Source organism: Leptodactylus fuscus, chromosome 5 (genome assembly GCF_031893055.1).
Source record: "Leptodactylus fuscus isolate aLepFus1 chromosome 5, aLepFus1.hap2, whole genome shotgun sequence".
Taxonomy (NCBI): Eukaryota; Metazoa; Chordata; class Amphibia; order Anura; family Leptodactylidae; genus Leptodactylus; species Leptodactylus fuscus.
In genome coordinates, this window is record NC_134269.1 from 45881598 (window position 1) to 45899476 (window position 17879).

The 17879-nt window shown below is 44.5% G+C and overlaps 1 protein-coding gene and 1 non-coding gene across 3 annotated transcripts in view; one reads left to right on the forward strand and one right to left on the reverse strand.

The window, feature by feature from the left end:
- Positions 1–17879, forward strand: part of UNC5D (unc-5 netrin receptor D) — a 562375-nt gene that overhangs the window by 155277 nt on the left and 389219 nt on the right. The gene's annotated exons all lie outside the window — the stretch shown is intronic.
- On the reverse strand, positions 4169–4250 carry TRNAS-CGA (transfer RNA serine (anticodon CGA)). The gene has a single exon. It is a non-coding gene; the product is annotated as a tRNA-Ser (tRNA).

Genomic DNA, 17879 nt, shown 5'->3' on the forward strand with positions numbered 1-17879 from the left:
GTAGCTGACCAACAGGTTTTCAGTCCACCTAAAGGGGCGAGTGCGCTGCAAGTAGATCTGCAGGCATCTAACCACATCCAGCTTGTGCCATCTTTCTTCTTCAGCAGAAGAAGGGAACGGAAAAAATACTGGAAGGGAAATCAGTTGGTTCCTGCTTACAGCAGATGGCACCTTGGGACGAAACCCAGGGAGGAACCTAAGCTGTACATGGTCAGAGAAAAAGGTGGTATATGGCTCCTCAGCGGACAAAGCTTGTAGTTCACTAACGCGTTTGGCAGGTGTGGCTGCCAATAGCAGCGCCATTTTGCCGGTTAGCGACTTGAGGGAGACCTCTTCCAGAGGTTCAAATGGCTGGCCACATAGGGCGTTCAGGACCGGAATAAGGTCCCATTGGTGGACAGGGGTGTTTACCACCGGTCTCAGCCTAGTTGCCCCTTTAATAAAGGTGCTCACTAAAGGATCCTGAGACAAACGCCTCCCCAGATAGGCGGACAGGGCCGCTACGTGTACCTTGAGTGTGGCCGCAGCAAGACCTCTGTCTAGTCCGTCTTGAAGGAAGTCCAGGATCGCCTCCGTAGGGGGATCGGTGGAGTCCACTTGATGCTGCAGACACCAGGCATTAAAGATGTTACCTATTCGACGGTAGTTCCTGTTAGTCGAATCTGCTCTGGCGCTGGATAGGGTCTTCAAGACGGCTTGTGACAGTCCTCTATTTCTCAATAGGGACTGGTCAACCTCCAGGCTGTCAGGTTGAGTCTCCTCAGATCCTGGCATCTCAGCTCTCCTTGGGTTACCAGGTCTGGGAGTGGGGGAAGCCTCCAATATATGCCCTGACTCATTTGTATGAGCTGAGCAAACCAAGCCCTTTTGGCCAGAACGGGATTATGGCTATTCCCGAGGCTTGGTCCTGTCTTATTTTTATCAATACCTTCGGTATGATTGGAATTGGAGGGAATATGTAAAACAGCCTGAACCTCCATGGGATGGACAGGGCATCCACCGCCAAGGGATTGTCCTCCTGGTACAGAGAGCAGAAGGTCCCCACCTTGGCGTTGAGTCGGGTAGCCATAAGATCGACCTCCGGGAGACCCCATCTCTGGACGATCTGTTGAAATACGTCTGGATTGAGAGACCATTCTCCTGATACGGTAATACCCTGACTCAGCTGATCCGCTACTATGTTCAGGGAGCCCTTTATGTGAACAGCGGATAACTGGACCAGATTCTTCTCCGCCTAGGCAAATATGAGATTCGTCTCTCTCAGCAAGGTTGGTGACCTGGTGCCCCCTTGTTTGTTTATATAGACTACCACCGTCATATTGTCTGACCGGTTTTTGACAGACTTGCCTTTCAATTCTGGGGCAAAGTGTACTAGGGCCAGGTACACTGCTCTGAGTTCCTTGAGATTGGATGACCCCAGCTCCGGACATCTCCATCGTCCTTGTACAGTTTTGTCTTGACAATGGGCTCCCCATCCCCACTGGGATGCATCTGTTGTCAACAGGGTCCACACTGTCGGGACTGTGGACCTTCCGTCTTTCAGGTGTATCCACCATCTGAGGGAAAGACGGGTAGCGGGAGAAAGGCAGATCTTCTTGTGCAATCCCCGTGGAGACCTGTTCCAGGTTCTCAACACTTCCATCTGCAGGGGACGCAAATGCCATAAAGTCCAAGGCACCGCCCTGGCCGAGGATGACATCAGGCCCAGGACTCTCATGGCGGTCCGGATGGTTACCTGCCGAGTGCGCAATAGGAATCGTGCACTGGCTTGGATTCTTTCCTTCCTTGGACTGGAGAGGAAGATCTGCATCGCTTCTGAATCCACTATAAATCCGAGGAATTTTCTTCAGGTGGATGGAACGATTTCGGACTTCTCCCAATTGATAATCCTAACTCCTGTAGGAAGTTGATGGCAAGGTTGAGCTGCTGGAGGAGGGCAGCAGGAGACTGAGCTTTCAGTAGCCAGTCGTCTAGATAAGGGACGATGAAAAGACCCTGAAGTCTGAGGGCCGCGGCGACCGGAGAAATCACCTTGGTGAATACCAGTGGGGCGGATGTGATGCCGAATGGCAGAGCTGTGAATTGATAGTGCTCCCTGTGGCCGGCCATAGCGACGGCAATCCTGAGGAACTTCCTGTGGAAATGAGCAATGGGGACATGTAGATAGGCGTCCTTCAAATCGAGGGTAACCATCACCTCTCCTGGCTGAAGAAACACAGCCACGGAATCCACGGTTTCCATTCGAAATGACCTCTTCCTGATAAACCGATTGAGGTACCTCAGATCTATTATCATCCTCCAGCCCCCGGTGAACTTGGGGACCAGAAAGACGGGGGAGTAGACTCCCAGACCGAGGTCTGAGGCTGGTACCTTCTCCAGGGCGCCCTTGGTAACATATTCGGCAACCAAGGCTTCTAGACTGGCCTGCTGAGAAGGTGGAAGAGTTTGGGTGGAAACGAACCGATCTGGAGGTGGAAGATGAAAGTCGATGTGATACCCGTGTTGTATGATCTTCAACACCCATGGGTCTTGGATATGGGTGAACCATGCTCTGGAAAAGGAGGAAACGTCCTCCCAGGAAGGGGGGCCACAGGGAGCTGCCCCACGTCAAAACTCAGGCTTCCTCTTGGTGTCCTCCTTGGAAGCGCCACGACCAGCTCCCCTAGGGCGATATCTAAAACGCCGTTGTTGGGAAGGGCGTCTATAATTAGAGGAAGAACCTCTGCCTCTAGAGGGAGCACGTCTGCCCCTGGATGCTTGAGGTAGGGACCTTCCCCTACCTTCAGCTAATCCCTCCATAATGGCGTCTAAGCTTTGGCCAGACACCCTTCCCGGCTCAAAGGGGAGAGCACAGAGTGCTGCTTTAGACGCAAAATCTGCCCGCCAAGGCTTTAGCCAAAGGGGTCTACGGGCCGCAGTAGACAACGCCATAGATTTGGCGGAGATTTTTAATTGATGGCAGGAGGATTCCGCCAAATAATCTGCAGCCCTATGAACTCTTTTCATAGAGGCCAGAATCTCATCTCTGTCTACGCCCAAGTCTATATCCCGCTCCAAGACGGCTAAGCGGTTGCGCAAAAAGTCACCAACCATAGAGGAGGCTATGGCCACAGAGGCTTGCGCGGAGGAAGCTGAGTAGACCTTCTTCAGAACGGAGTCTGCCCTACGATCCAGAGGGTCCTGAAGATTTGAACCATCTTCCAAGGGCACCAGGGTTCTGCGGGACAGCTTTGCTACGGCCAAATCCACCTTCGGGGGAGGCCCCCAGGAATCCCACTGGGTAGTGTTAATAGGAAACAAACTCTTGAAGATCCTGGAAAGCGAATGTCCTTTCTCTGGCTGTTTCCACTGCTGCGCCATAAGGTCGGTCAGCGTGGCGTCCGCATGGAAGGCAATATGTCCCCCAGAGGCAGACGTGGAGGCTTCCCCGTCAACATCTCGGCCCACTGTAGACCGGATGGACTTCAGCAGCCTGCCCGTTTGTTCATAATGGAACGCAGTTCTGCTGGAATAACTGAGTTGTCCTCGGAGGAATCATCCTCTGCCACCCGCAGGTGTTACAAGGGGGGGGGGGGAGAGACGAGGAACGGAGCTCAGAGCATGGTCTCCTGGTGAGCTGAGACAAGGTGCAATGGATCCCTTTGAGGGAATCATCCTGCAAAACAAAAAGGAGAGTACAAGCAAGGGAAAAACTATTTACCCAAGCGATGCCCAAACTCACCATCTCCTTGACCCATGCCATCATATCTCTGGGAGAGGGCTCCACAGGTGGAGGACCTCTGCACCCGCGACAACGGGCCCACTCATAGCCTGAAAATAGGCAAGTTATAGGACCAGTAGTACCCCGCAGGGCACGACCTTTCAAGCCGCTACCTACCATCAGGGAACGGTGTGTCGCAATCGAAGCAGGAAAGATGTTTCCTCTTGGAAGAGGTTTTCTTCCTACCATCCCCAGGAGGGGTAGTAGAGGATGACATATCCTACAGAGAGAGATAATAGACCATGCAACACTGTCACCATGACATCATACCAGCTTTTAAAAAAAGGGTAAATCTTACCAGGTCCTGTAGACCGGACAGAGAGGTGACTTGGCGCCCAACGTGCGACTCGAACCCACGACCTTGAGATTAAGAGTCTCATGCTCTACCGACTGAGCTAGCCGGGCTGGCGCTGTGAACAGGATCTGAACCTGTGTGGGGAGACCCCATTGGATTTCGAGTCCAAAACCTTAACCACTCGGCCATCACAGCCGGTTCCCAATAAAGTTTGCAAACTGGAAAAGAGTTCAAGATCAATGAACACCACAATCGCACGCCTTCAGCAGATACTGCAGGAAGGTCTCTGACACCAGGCCAGCCAGCCTCTTAATTCTGGCCGGCTGGAAGTGGGCGGAGCCACAATCAAAGCAGGTGAGGCAACCTGCCCAGACAACTAACCCTGTAATCAGGGGTCTGCAAAGATATACATTCCCCCCCACCAAGAGGCCCTTAACATGGGCACTTACCCCCACATCTCCCCGTCTTTTCCGGCCTTTAATAAGGCCTGAATCTTCCCTGAGTGAGCGGCCGCCAGCGCCAGGCCGTTGCCATGGCGCTATGATACTTCCGGCGAAACCGGAAGTGCGCGCTTACAGCGGCCGGCAGTCCGCGCGGCCACCAGAGGCGGCATGCGGAGTCCCTGGACTCTCACCAAAATGTCAGGTAAGTCACAAGGAGCAGGGGAAGCGGAGGAGAGGGGGGGCAGGGGGGATAGAGGGGGGTAGCCACACATGGCTAACAAGCACCTTCTCCCCGCAGGGCACAGAAGGTGACAAGAAGAAAACAACCGCTCAGGAGGTGAGTGATCCTGCTGAGCTTCTCAAAGAGGACACAAGTCCTCCCACCTGTCCTCTGTCCACACAGGACAGAAAAAAACACGCAGAGGGGAGGTTCTTGTGCCCTCTTATAGGGCCTGCCACGCATTTGATTGGCTAATTAAATATCCGCCTGTCCTACCAGCACACAGGGGCAGAAATACCCCACATTGTGCCGCTGTTGAGGATGACAGGGAAATCCCATTTTAAGTCTCAGTGTCAGCAAATGTGTGCGACCTTAGACATGTCACTTTATTGCGGTGTGCTATCTTAACAAGGAACTAACACAAGCAATGCAGATAAAAAAAATCATCTCGGTATCTCATTGACATCTTAATATCATGGAAAGAGTCATGTATTTTGGATGCTAGTTTGGCGCTACTATTAAGAAGTCCCATGAAGTTCTATCATACAGTATATCGGTTGAGCCGATCTTGAGATTTCAGGATCGTTTTTAAAATCCGATTTTCGATCATTTTCCAGCCGATCCTGATCCCGATCGAGATTGTGAAATTTGCTCGATCAGCGATCGGGATCTGATCCTACTTTTTGTGTATTAATCTTATATTGCTATTTTATTTTGCCTTGTATGTTGGAACAAGCTTGTTCATTACTGGGGTCTTGATCCTGCCAGTGATGTTCATGATCATAATCTATGGCTAATAGAAGAGTTTGGCACACACCCACAGGGGTGTAATTTGAGGGGGTGCAGAGGGTGCCATCGCATCGGGGCCCATAAGCACTGACATCAGTATTGATATTGCAGCTTCCATCTGGTCCATAAGCCATGGAGACCCACAGATTCCCCTAACCACACTAAGGTGGATTAAACTTCTTAGCAGCCATAACCATCACTATCAAGAATTCACTGTAGGGATGAGGTAGAGGGCCCCAGACAAAAGATTGCACAAGACTTTAGTTAAGCCACTGAAAACACATATATATAGGCAGAGTCATTTTAGCACATTGGTGGTCCAGTGCAATGGTTTCATCATCTCTACCCTTAATTTTTGTTCTATGAACGTGCAAAGGTCAAGCTTCTTTCAGCAGTGACTAGTGTAAGGGCTAGTTCACACGTGAGTATAAGGGGAGGTTTTTGACAGCGGATTTCGCATCCAAAACCTCCCCTTATAATGGTGGTCTATGGAGACCGCCGGGCTTCGGTTCTCCGCTAGCGGCGAGCTGCTGCTAGCGGAGAAAAGAAAGGACATGTCCTTTCTTCAGGCGGAAGCCGCGCGGCTTCCGCCCCCGGCAGCTCCCTCCTATGTCGGCTCATTCATTTGAGCCGACAGCAGAGGGTTAAGCTGCGACAGCGATGGTCACGGCGGGCGGGTTTTGACAAGAGAGAGACGCGTCTCGCCGCGTCTCTCTCTGTGTCAAAACCCGCGCGGGCAGTTCACGTGTGAACTAGCCCTAATATTCCTCCTCTTTAGGTGACTTCTCACTTTTGGGTGTTGCACCTTTGTAGAACAGTCCCCCGAGGAACAGATCAGTCCGGTCCTGTTACACAGTCGCTGTCCCATATAGGGCTCACAATCTAAATTCCCTAACAGTATGTCTTTGGTGTGTGGGAGGAAACCGGAGTACCTGGAAGAAACCCACACAAACACGGGGAGAACATACAAACTCCTTGCAGATGTTGTCCTTGGCAGGATTTGAACCCAGGACTCCAGTGCTGCAATGCTAACCACTGAGCCGCCGTGCTGCCCTTCTACATTGTTTCTAGCTGATTTCTCCCAGATCTTTCTAAGAAGCTTTCCAGACTGTTCTCTTTTATCAACTTTTTTACAGATTTCTAAAGAATTTTTGCTTTTTTTATGAATGTTTAAACATTGCTTAAATAAAGATAGTTTTGCTTTTTTGGGTTCAGCTTGATTTTATTTGTACAATATTGCATTAGGGATGCTATTGCAACCTACATAGGACATAAATGCAATTTCTTAGGGAAACTCTTCATATTTCTTTACAAAAAAGAAATGCAATATCCGCTATGAGCTTTAATGTTATGATTTTTTTGCAATAACTTCTCCACTCTTGTTATAAGTAGATATAATGTACTGTTCACTGTCAAGGACTGGCCTTCAAACTACACAAAGAAGTAACCTAAGTCCTGTGGGATGACAACACAGAACAATGAGGCATGTGCATTATGGCCTGCTGAGTTTGTCCTTCTGACTACAGGTTATTGCAGCAGCAGCGACACTGAAAAGGAGTATGGCCCATTAAGTGTGATCCTTTTACAGCAGAGCAATGTGGCGATGCAGACAACATAGTCATCAAAGGATCGCACACTCGGCTGTGTCCCTTCTGTTGAGTCACATTGAAATAAACACAAATAATTCTATTTCCCAGTGAGTCTATGGAATCAGAGAATGACAAAATACATGACCCATGAAGCTTATTAATGATACTGTACACAGTCGAGAGGAGCCAGCACGCGTTTTACTGCCTGGTACTAGAGTTAGATCTTAGCACTATATAACATATATGACAAGGGTTTTTTATTCATTCCCTGGTAGATATAGCGCTAGCACTGTACTGTAAATACAAAAACACACCTATGTACCTCTATAGGTGAAGACTTTTATGCTATAGCCTATATCCTTTGTAATATAGGCTGGAAATTCTTCCTATTGTATCTATAAACCCTACCTAAAGGTAAGGACAAGCCATAAAACAAATCCATTTTTTTGCAATGAGTAGGAATTTTTGCACAAAATTTTAGTTCTTTGCCTGCATGTGACTTTTCTCAATCGGGAATGGTTCCTGTTATATTCATTATTTCAGGCATAAATTATCCTAAAAATTTACACCAGCTGGTACAGATTTTTCTTTAGGTGCACGGATCACGAAAGATGCACCTTGTAATAAATTTTTGGCATGGCAGGAATGATCAAGAACGGTGTGGAATACATAGGCCATCACTATCTACTCATCGACAACTCTTTTAACAAACTTTAACAAACTTGTATATGTTATAGCGTAGAGTTCATCTAAGAATTGCGAGACCCAGTTTTCCTTGTCTCGCTAGTGGCTGTTCCTGAGTTCAGCACCGCAACAGTTGGACAGCTCCTGCGTTCACCGCCCTCGGCACAACAATCTTCTTATTTTTCAGACAATAAACGACAGAGAAAATACAATGGCTAGAAATATAAAATTCTGATTCATTTTCCTTTTTTACCCCATAAAATGTTACTTTGAATTCTGTGTTATGTGGTCTTTGAAGTTACAATGTTCCAGCTATTGAGAAATTACAGCTATCAGTATGACATTTTCTGCCTGTGGCTTTTAGAGCATGCTGAGACTTGTAGTTTTGTAGCAGTTCTCAAGTTTAACATTCTCATTCCCTGCATAAAATGGAGTTATGGATCCTGTGTTGTCCAACATTGCAAGATGTCTTTGTTAAAGGGGTATTACGGTTACAAAAAGTTACAGCCTATCCATTGGATTGGGGGTAACGCTCTGATTGGTGTGTCCCCCCCACCATCCTCAAGAGTAGGAGTGTTTTGCACCCGAGGGCACCTGGTTGTACATCATGCTCCGTTCATTTCAATGGGGACCACTGGAGATAGCCAACAGTTAGTACAACAGTAAAAACTTAAATATATCATATTTATCACATAGATGATGGTGGACGATACATCTGGCATATGTGGAGTCTACAGTTATGTACTTTAAGCCACAAATTTATGACAGGGGATTTTTGGTGCATTGCCATGCATATAAGGTACACTACAAATGTAGATGCTGCACATTGCTCTATAGATGTGCCCCATTTACCCAAGTGTCTAGTCATAACCACAATAGTAAAATCTGAACCAAGACAAGTACATTGGGTTTTTTGGCAGTCATTGAACCAGAATTCTGGTTGATGGTTCATTGCGTTCTGCTACCTAGAGGCCATTAGTTGACGTCATCTCTTATTCCAATATCCTGAATTAGAGATGAGCGAGTAGTACTCGATCGAGTAGGTATTCGATCGAATACTATGGTATTCAAAATACTCATACTCGATCGAGTACCACTTGCTGTTTGAATGTAAAAGTTTGATGCAGAACATGCAGAACAGAGCAGAATGCTATACAGTCGGCCAATCAATGCTGCCTTTAGAAGTCTTCTCCGTGCAGGCCTGGGCAGAGCCGACTGCGCATGTCCGCTTGTAGTGCGGGCATGCGCAGTCGGGTCTGCCTAGGCCTGATGCCTGGCAGAGTGAATGAAGAGCCGGAAGATGCTGCAAGGAGAAGACTGCTCGGAGGATCCAGCCTGACCCTCACTCGTGGACTTGGTAAGTATAATTTGATCGAACGTTGCCTACCCCTGAAACGAGCATTTTCCCCCCATAGACTATAATAGGTTTCGATATCCGATTCGAGTAGACAAATATATTAAGGCTGGGGTCCCACCGTGGTGTTTTACAGTCCCTGCATAGTGGATGGGATTCTAGTGAACCCCACTGTGGAAATATATGCACAGGTATGATCTCCAAAACCATTGCGATTTTGGAAATCTCACCATGTCAATTATACCTAAGGAAATGCTAGTGGTTTCCATATAGGTATAATGGAAACAGAAAGTCCATAGAGGTTCCCGGCCACCGTGTTCTTTCCTGCAGAACTTTTTTGCTGTGTCCTGTTACGTGGGGCTTAGCCTAAAGGAGTTTTTCCAGCTACATAATATATATCGCAACAAAAGAGATACTTTCTGCATACTAGTCTGTTTCTGGTATTGCCCAGGTCTATTAACGCACTTGAAGTGCCTGCTCACCTAACCACTGGTGGCTGCAGTGACGTGTCTCAGTCAGTGGCTACCTGCATGGGTAATTCTGGACATTTCCTATGTGTGTCAAGACTCAATGAAATAAAGAGCACCAGCATCGGACAAAGTCCTTTTTAGGTAGGTCTCCTATTTTGAGTAATTTTCAGTATATTTTATTATAAATATATACTGCCATGTATAGTATTTAGATATAATACACATGTTGATATAATATGGAATCATATTCTGTCCATAACCCACTTTACGATGCACATTTTGTCACAATATTATCTTGTGTTATATTTCGACATAAAAGGTGCATGTAAACACCCACAAATAAAACACTCAATTCCTGGGCTATAATTGCACTCCATGCTGTGTTGCCATATGTCTAGATTAGTTATGTCTGCGGCACTTTAATAGATCTGGCTCGGTGATATACAGTACATAATTGGTAGACCTCCACTTAGTGACCTGACATTGAATTATGATTTCTTTCTATGATACTGACACGGAACAAAATGGGAGAATGTTGTGTACATGAAAGATTAAACATCGGGCACGGCTCATGGAAATCTGAGCATTTCTAATTACTAAGATGAAATTCTCTTGCCGATGTTTTTCTGGATGTCACATTGGGAAATGCATTCATTTCTCATAGTTGTGAGAGCACCCTGCTCTTAGTAGGGGGTACGGATTGATCAGGATACTGCTGGCACAGGGAATCGTGTTGCTTACCGTGCCGTGTTTTCTTGTCGTGCTTCACAACAGAACATTACGAGGCTTGTGCAATGCAGCAACTAGGTTCATCGACTGTATCCCACCCTTTATCCTTTGAGGCTATTGTACTTTTCCGTGTCTGTCTCATGTCATTATATAAAAAATGCTGTGTTATATATCTATTAAAAAGTTGCCTGCTGTTTTTGTGACTGGTTACAAGCAAAATAAGGGTCATATCTAGGAAGGATGTATTTCCTCTGCTTATCGCATTTTATCATTCCGTCCTAATTTGTGTTAAAACTCCTCGGAGGCATCTTAGGTGATTCATCATTTTGCTGTTCATTAGGATCTCGGCCCTTCTTGGCCAGCAATTTTAATTTCTCAGCTTTACATGCTGTCTGTTAGTAGGATATATATTATACTGGAAATCGCCTTGATTTAGGAAAATGAGAAATTGTAGCCTCATCTTTCATGTGCCTGTAAATATTTTAGGGAATTGACAAGACTGTTTACCAAAATTCTTAGGCTGTCGGCGCACAGTAGATTTTGGATGGTGGTCATGCACTTGTTTGATGAATGATAGGGTCATTTTATAAATGATCCCACCACCAACATTGACAACTAAAGTGACCAATCGGGGGCATTTGTTTAGTTGATAAGAAAAGTGAGTCTGTACAAGTTGGCTCATGATGGACCAAAAGTGTGGGATCATGCCAAATACTAGTACTTTTGGTTGACAAGTATTCAACATGGCAGATCTGTCTTTGGCCACCAGTAAACAGTCATTCACGTCACATACATGACAGATTGTTGGCAAAATAGTCATATTAGCCAGATAAAACTGTGTATGGTCACCTTTAGTCATAGTCAATTGATCCAGTCTCATGGTGTAAACATATACAAGGCTTATCTGTGGTTAACTAAAGACTAAAGTTGGGCATACACAGCAGATTGACCAAACCCAATGATTTCAGCAGGATGTTCCAACCATCTCATATACAGTATATTGGGGTGAAATGTTGGTGGGAAGAAGGATAAGGGAGCTAGTTTTCAACATGTCCAACATGTATATTTTAGTAGTAATAGGTCACAGCCTGGCAGTGGCTTATGCCCATTTTTCCCACTTTAGAGACATACATTCTCAGCCAAGCTAAGGAGGTTGGGAAGAAGTCCTTTTGGTGGAATACATTTAGTCAACACCTATCCAATGTCCAACTTTAGTCCAACAAACCTGATAATTCATATTATCATTTTTTGGTAGTTTTGCTGTGCTGTTGTCTGTATTGCCCAAAGTAATGGTACAAGGTGGTTTATGTAGGGACTCACCTCCGTTCAGTAAAACATTTATGAATTGCACTGATACTGGCATGGATCTAAAGAAGGGCACACAGCATTAATGGTTATTATTCCCTGCTATATACCCTATATACTGTACATGCACAATTGGTTCAACTGAGTTTGCATGCATTGCCAATGCAGAAAAGTTGAATTAGCCATTACCAGATACTCCTGATGGTGGCGTACCTCCCTTGAGAAGAAATCATCAATTATCAGTCACGTTGGGGTTTAACAGACCCAATCCTTTTTTTTCCCATTGTTAAACAAACATTGGGAAACATCTAATACACAATAGATGGTGTGCTAGTTGTATAGAAATCAGCCAATCTTAATCTCACTGACATGTATTGGCAAGATGACCACCTTTACCTCCAGAGGATATGAAGAGGATTGTGTTTCCTTAGTGTGCTGTACCTCCTTATACAGTACCAAAAAATTTCCAAACCCACGAGCTCTAATATGTCCTGTAGCTCCATTTGTTACTAAACTACAGCTCCCACTATGCCCTGACAGCCATAAGCCTACAATGTATTTAAAGAGGTGTAAGGTAGTTTTGCAACACAGGTTGTACACCCCTGGTATAGGCTATAGATGGCTATTAAACCCTCAGTCCAATGTCTTCTGCAAATCTGTTATCGTTCTCATCTTTGTATTGTGGCTGTTACATGTTGACAACTAGTCTATATGTTCTATAAAAAATCTAAACATGAAATAATAATAATAATAATAATAATAATAATAATAATAATAATAATAATAATAATAATAATAATAATAATAATAATTATTATTATTATTATTATTATTATTATTATTATTATTATTATTATTATTATTATTATTATTATTATGTGCTGTGCAAAATCATCATACTATTACTGAATTTCCCCATGGTGGGACTATTAAAGGATTATCTTATCTTTTGCAAATCATCCTGACATTGTGCTACATTGTTCAATAAGAACTGCTTTCTTATAGATGTTGCCATTCTACATAACCTAAAAGAGAACAGAGAAAGTCAAGGAGTACAAAGATTTTGAGATCAGAATTAGCAGAATATGGAGGACCAAAGCCAGAATTGTACCTTTAGTGGTCAGAGATCTAGTCAACATTCAAGAAGGAATCAAAAAATCTTCAAGGCCATCATAATGCCCAAGAGGTGCGGACAATGCCACTTATAAGCACCACACACTTCCTTAGGATAAGGTCCTATGTCCCCGGTCAGGATGCAGCCTGCCTACAAGCTTAGATATTCCAATATTAATAACTCCATAAAATATATGGAACATGTCTGATTTTATACTGTGAATGTTTCAAGTAGTGAATAAGCAATTGGATAAATGTAAAGTAGTCGCCTCATAATTCTTACAGGTAATTCCAGCCAGGAATCCCATAAAGATCCATCCAGCAGACCAGAGGTTAAGGTTATTTACTATTTCCAGGCTTCATCGAGTTCACTGTTAATGGTGCGTCCTGCTGCTTTTAATTAGTCTTGCTCAGCACCAGGATGGGTTTTGGAGGGGGGAGGATTAGAAAGGCTAATGATCTGCATAGGTTCTCCTATGGCTCTTTAACAGCTTTAACAGTCAAGGGGTTATAATGCACTATATGCCATCACCTTTAACGAAGCGGAGCCCCTACCGAGGCTGTTTTCAGGCTGCTTTATCAGTGCTGTCAGCAGCGTTACCATCCACAAGCCCCGGCCCTATTCCTATCTGCAGCATGCTGACGACATACAGAGAGCCCTGTCGTGGTCCTACCTGCACAGTATGTTATGATGTGTGTCACAAGCCCTGTGAAATCTTTAATGGCATTAGCCCCCTCTGTGAAGAGTCCACTACTATAGCGCTCCATCTTCGCAGATAACCTATCACAATTATTATGTTACATTTTTGCCTTGCTACTAACAAAGCGTTTACCAATGATGCACGACATATCTCATGGGGGATGTGAATAGCATACAGTACTTGACAAGTTTAACTTAACGGCCATTGTCAAAAAATAGGACACGTTCTATTGTCACAAATCCCACAATGGATTAAAATCTTTGAAGGATCCGTTAAATTAGATCCCCATGGAAGCAATGACCATGAAAAATGTCCCCTTTTCATGGTCGTTTTGTGCTTTGGTCATCTGAACACAGCTTTAGCCCTTCTGCACACAATGGTGTGCGGTCTACAGGTTAGTAAACACGACATGGATGACACACTTATTGGGATCTGTGTGTCATCCGTGGTTTTGACAGACCCATACATTCAAATGAATGACAGAACCATAACTTGCGGCAAAAACTACACCTGTGTGTATGGGCCCATTGAAATTTATGGGTCAGTACTTTTATCTGCAATTGCAGACCAGCAATTGTGGATTTAAAAAAAAAAAAAATGTTTGTGTGCTAAGCCCCCATGTAGCAAAATCCAGTTAAAAAATGCTACAAAAAAATCAAAGTGAAAATGCGTTGCATTCTGTACGCAGCATTTTTTTTTGCTGTGTTTTCTTCTGTGTTTTTCTTTCCCTATTAAATTTCCCTATTCCCTTGAGAAAAGAAATGGTCTAGGGGTTTCCAATAGTCAGACCCTGGCCGGTCTCAAATTGATGTCCTGTCTTAAGGGTAACCATCAATTTTGAGACACTACCATGAGGTTCCTGTCCTATGGTAATTGTCATTTATTCAGTATACAGAGTAATTACATGACAGGCTGAGATTTTCAAGTAACTATTACTTTCATCCCATTGGGTACTAGGAATATACTGTACAAGAATGACCATTAACTGTGTCATCTGTTCCATGTCATGTGGAAGGTTTTTGGTGTTCTGATTGGTGTTACAAAAAGGAACGTAACTAAAAGAGTATCTGTTATTATCTATGCTGGCAGGTCTTCCTTAAAGAGGTTGTCGCATTTAGCATATTGAATTTCATATACTCTATACAATACAAAGGGAAAGGGGGTAGGTCCCACGTTTATTCCTTGACCAGTGTGGAGAGTGACATAGGGTGTCTTTTGGTTTAGAAGACCTATCTTATCATGTAATACAAAGACAACCCAATGGTTACGATGGACATGTTGTAATGCCTAATTTCCCCTGGCGGTGGCACTGCAGGGAAGTAGAACACTTATGTTCCCCCATAGATTCTAGTTAAACAGAGGATGCCCACTAGGGGGCACTTTGTTATCTGTTTTTTTCTGTTAACAAACGATTTGCTCATAGCAGAGAATACTCCAAAAGGTAATGTTATTTATGTGTATGGTTTAGCCTATTTTTTACGTTGTAGTATATTGATATGTTCTTTTCAGGAAGATTTAGTACAACCAAAGTAACATTTTACCTTAAGGTCTCCATTATAGTACGCACCTGTATAGAGTTTGCTTATGCGCTGGCTTTCCATCATCACTGCTGAACTATTTAATTGAGAGAATTTACTGTGCAGGCAGCTGTGGTGGGTGGGGAGCGGCCCCCGGCGGCAGAGGCTTTATTTATTCACCAAATTAAAAGGCAGACAAGTCAAAGCAGTAGTATTATTCAAGTGAGTTTTATTGACTATCCTTGTGTGTCTGGTTAACCAGCTGCCAGACCGCCGCAATATGATAAATAGGCCTTCCATCCAGTCACTTAGCTTTCCTTCAGGTGAAATATGTCTAGCATGATTTATCTTTTCACTCTTACCCCCACTGCTCAACTAGCCCCCTTCAACAAAACCCAATTGTGTCCATCATTTTTCCTTTCTTTTCAGAATAAGTAGACAAAATAAAAAGTAGAGACTATATGAGATAGTTAGCTTTATCTAGAAGGTTGGGCGACCAACATATCAGCCATGATAAACTAAGTAGAATTTATTTGTTGTTCCATAAACATATCAACAATGAACATTGTAGTACTACAGTTATATTGCCTATACCATTTTATTGCTACAGTTACACCTACAAAATGATACATACATACAATATGCTATACACAGAATTCAATTTTTATACTAAATTCCCTGCCTTACTAGACTAAGTGACCATTGGCGTTACTATATTCTTGTGAGCCCTGATGCAATCTTTTGTCCGGGGCCCCGTATCTCATCCCTACAGTGAATTCTTGATAGTAATGGTTACGGGGCTAAGCTGTTTAATGAACCTTAGTGTGGTTCGGGTAATCTGTGGGTCTCCTTGGCTTAGGGGCCAGATGGAATCTGCAATCTCAATTCTGATGCCAGTGCTTATGGGTCCCCTAAGACTCCAGGGTTCTGGTGCAACTGCACCTTCTACACCTTCTCAAGTTACACCCCTGTAAGTAATGGAGTCTTCCCAATTGGAGACAGCCGTTGTATATTTTCCACTGTGGATATTTTTCAAAGAAATAGGTATGCAATGAGAATACACATCAGAGTACCCTTGATGGATCTATAGACCAATGTCCAATGTGCATCAATCAAGGATCAAGGATCACACATGCTTCTTTTCAACATTTCTGAGCTGGGAGATTAACCACAGTCAAAACAATCTGACTGCAGCATGTGCATGATTAGGTTTAGGGCAAAGGAGATAGATGTCCTTTATGCATGGAAAACTTTAGTAAGAAATCCAACAATTAGTATTTATGACAGGTGATAAGTGTATTCTCATTGGGGGACCACCAAGGACAGGGGACTAGAGATGAGCGAACAGTGTTCTATCGAACACATGTTCGATCGGATATCAGGGTGTTCGCCATGTTCGAATCGAATGGCGCCTTGTGCACCCTCGGCTCTGCTACATCAGAGCCGAGGGTGCGCTTGAACCCTTGTGCACACTCTGCTTCATCAAGCTAATAGAATGCATTGGCCAGCGCTGATTGGCCAATGCATTCTATTAGCCCGATGAAGTAGAGCTGAATGTGTGTGCTAAGCACACACATTCAGCACTGCTTCATCACGCCAATACAATGCATTAGCCAGTGCTGATTGGCCAGAGTACGGAATTCGGCCAATCAGCGCTGGCTCTGCTGGAGAAGGCGGAGTCTAAGGTCGGACCTGAATGGAGACTGGTGTGGAGCGATCTTAGACTCCGCCTCCTCCAGCAGAGCCAGCGCTGATTGGTCGAGTTCCGTACTCTGGCCAATCAGCGCTGGCCAATGCATTCTATTAGCGTGAACTGAGTTTGCACAGGGGTTCTAGTGCACCCTCGGCTCTGCTACATCAGATTGCTACATCTGATGTAGCAGTGCCGAGTGTGCATCAGATGTGTAGTTGAGCAAAACTGACTCAGCACTGCTAAGTCTCTGCATTCGCATAGGAATGCATTGGCCAGCCTTCGGCCAATCAGCGCTGGCTCTGCCGGAGGAGGCGGAGTCTAAGGTCGGACCTGAATGGAGACTGGTGTGGAGCGATCTTAGACTCCGCCTCCTCCAGCAGAGCCAGCGCTGATTGGTCAAGTTCCGTACTCTGGCCAATCAGCACTGGCCAATGCATTTCTATGGGGAAAAGTTAGCTTGCGAAAATCGCAAACTGACAGGGATTTCCATGAAATAAAGTGACTTTTATGCCCCCAGACATGCTTCCCCTGCTGTCCCAGTGTCATTCCAGAGGTGTTGGCATCATTTCCTGGGGTGTCATAGTGGACTTGGTGACCCTCCAGACACGAATTTGGGTTTCCCCCTTAACGAGTTTATGTTCCCCATAGACTATAATGGGGTTCGAAACCCATTCGAACACTCGAACAGTGAGCGGCTGTTCGAATCGAATTTCGAACCTCGAACATTTTAGTGTTCGCTCATCTCTACAGGGGACCACTACAATGGCAGAACCCCAGCTCCTTGTCTCTTTTCAGTACAGGATTGCAGTGAGAAGAAGTTTGAAAGTTGGTCAAGCATGAACGGTGCCACTTCATTCAATATCTATGAGGCTGACAGATATAATTGAACACTGTCCTGATCTGTTTCTGTTAGAGCCACGGTGCTACATGGAGTGACACTATACATGCTAGACTGCAGCTTTATGGGATTATACATAATACTCCTATGTAACAAGGATTATACCAAAACAACACAACTCAAGCTTAAAAAGGAAAGAACATGAACATTAAATCAAGTAGCAACCTTCTTTATTAAAGATCAATTATATTTAATAAACTATAAAATCAACAAACTCATAAAATGTAAGTACAGTAACAACACTAACACACTAACAACACTAACTAATAACATCACCTACTAGTAACATTAACTACTAGCAACAACACTAACACACTAA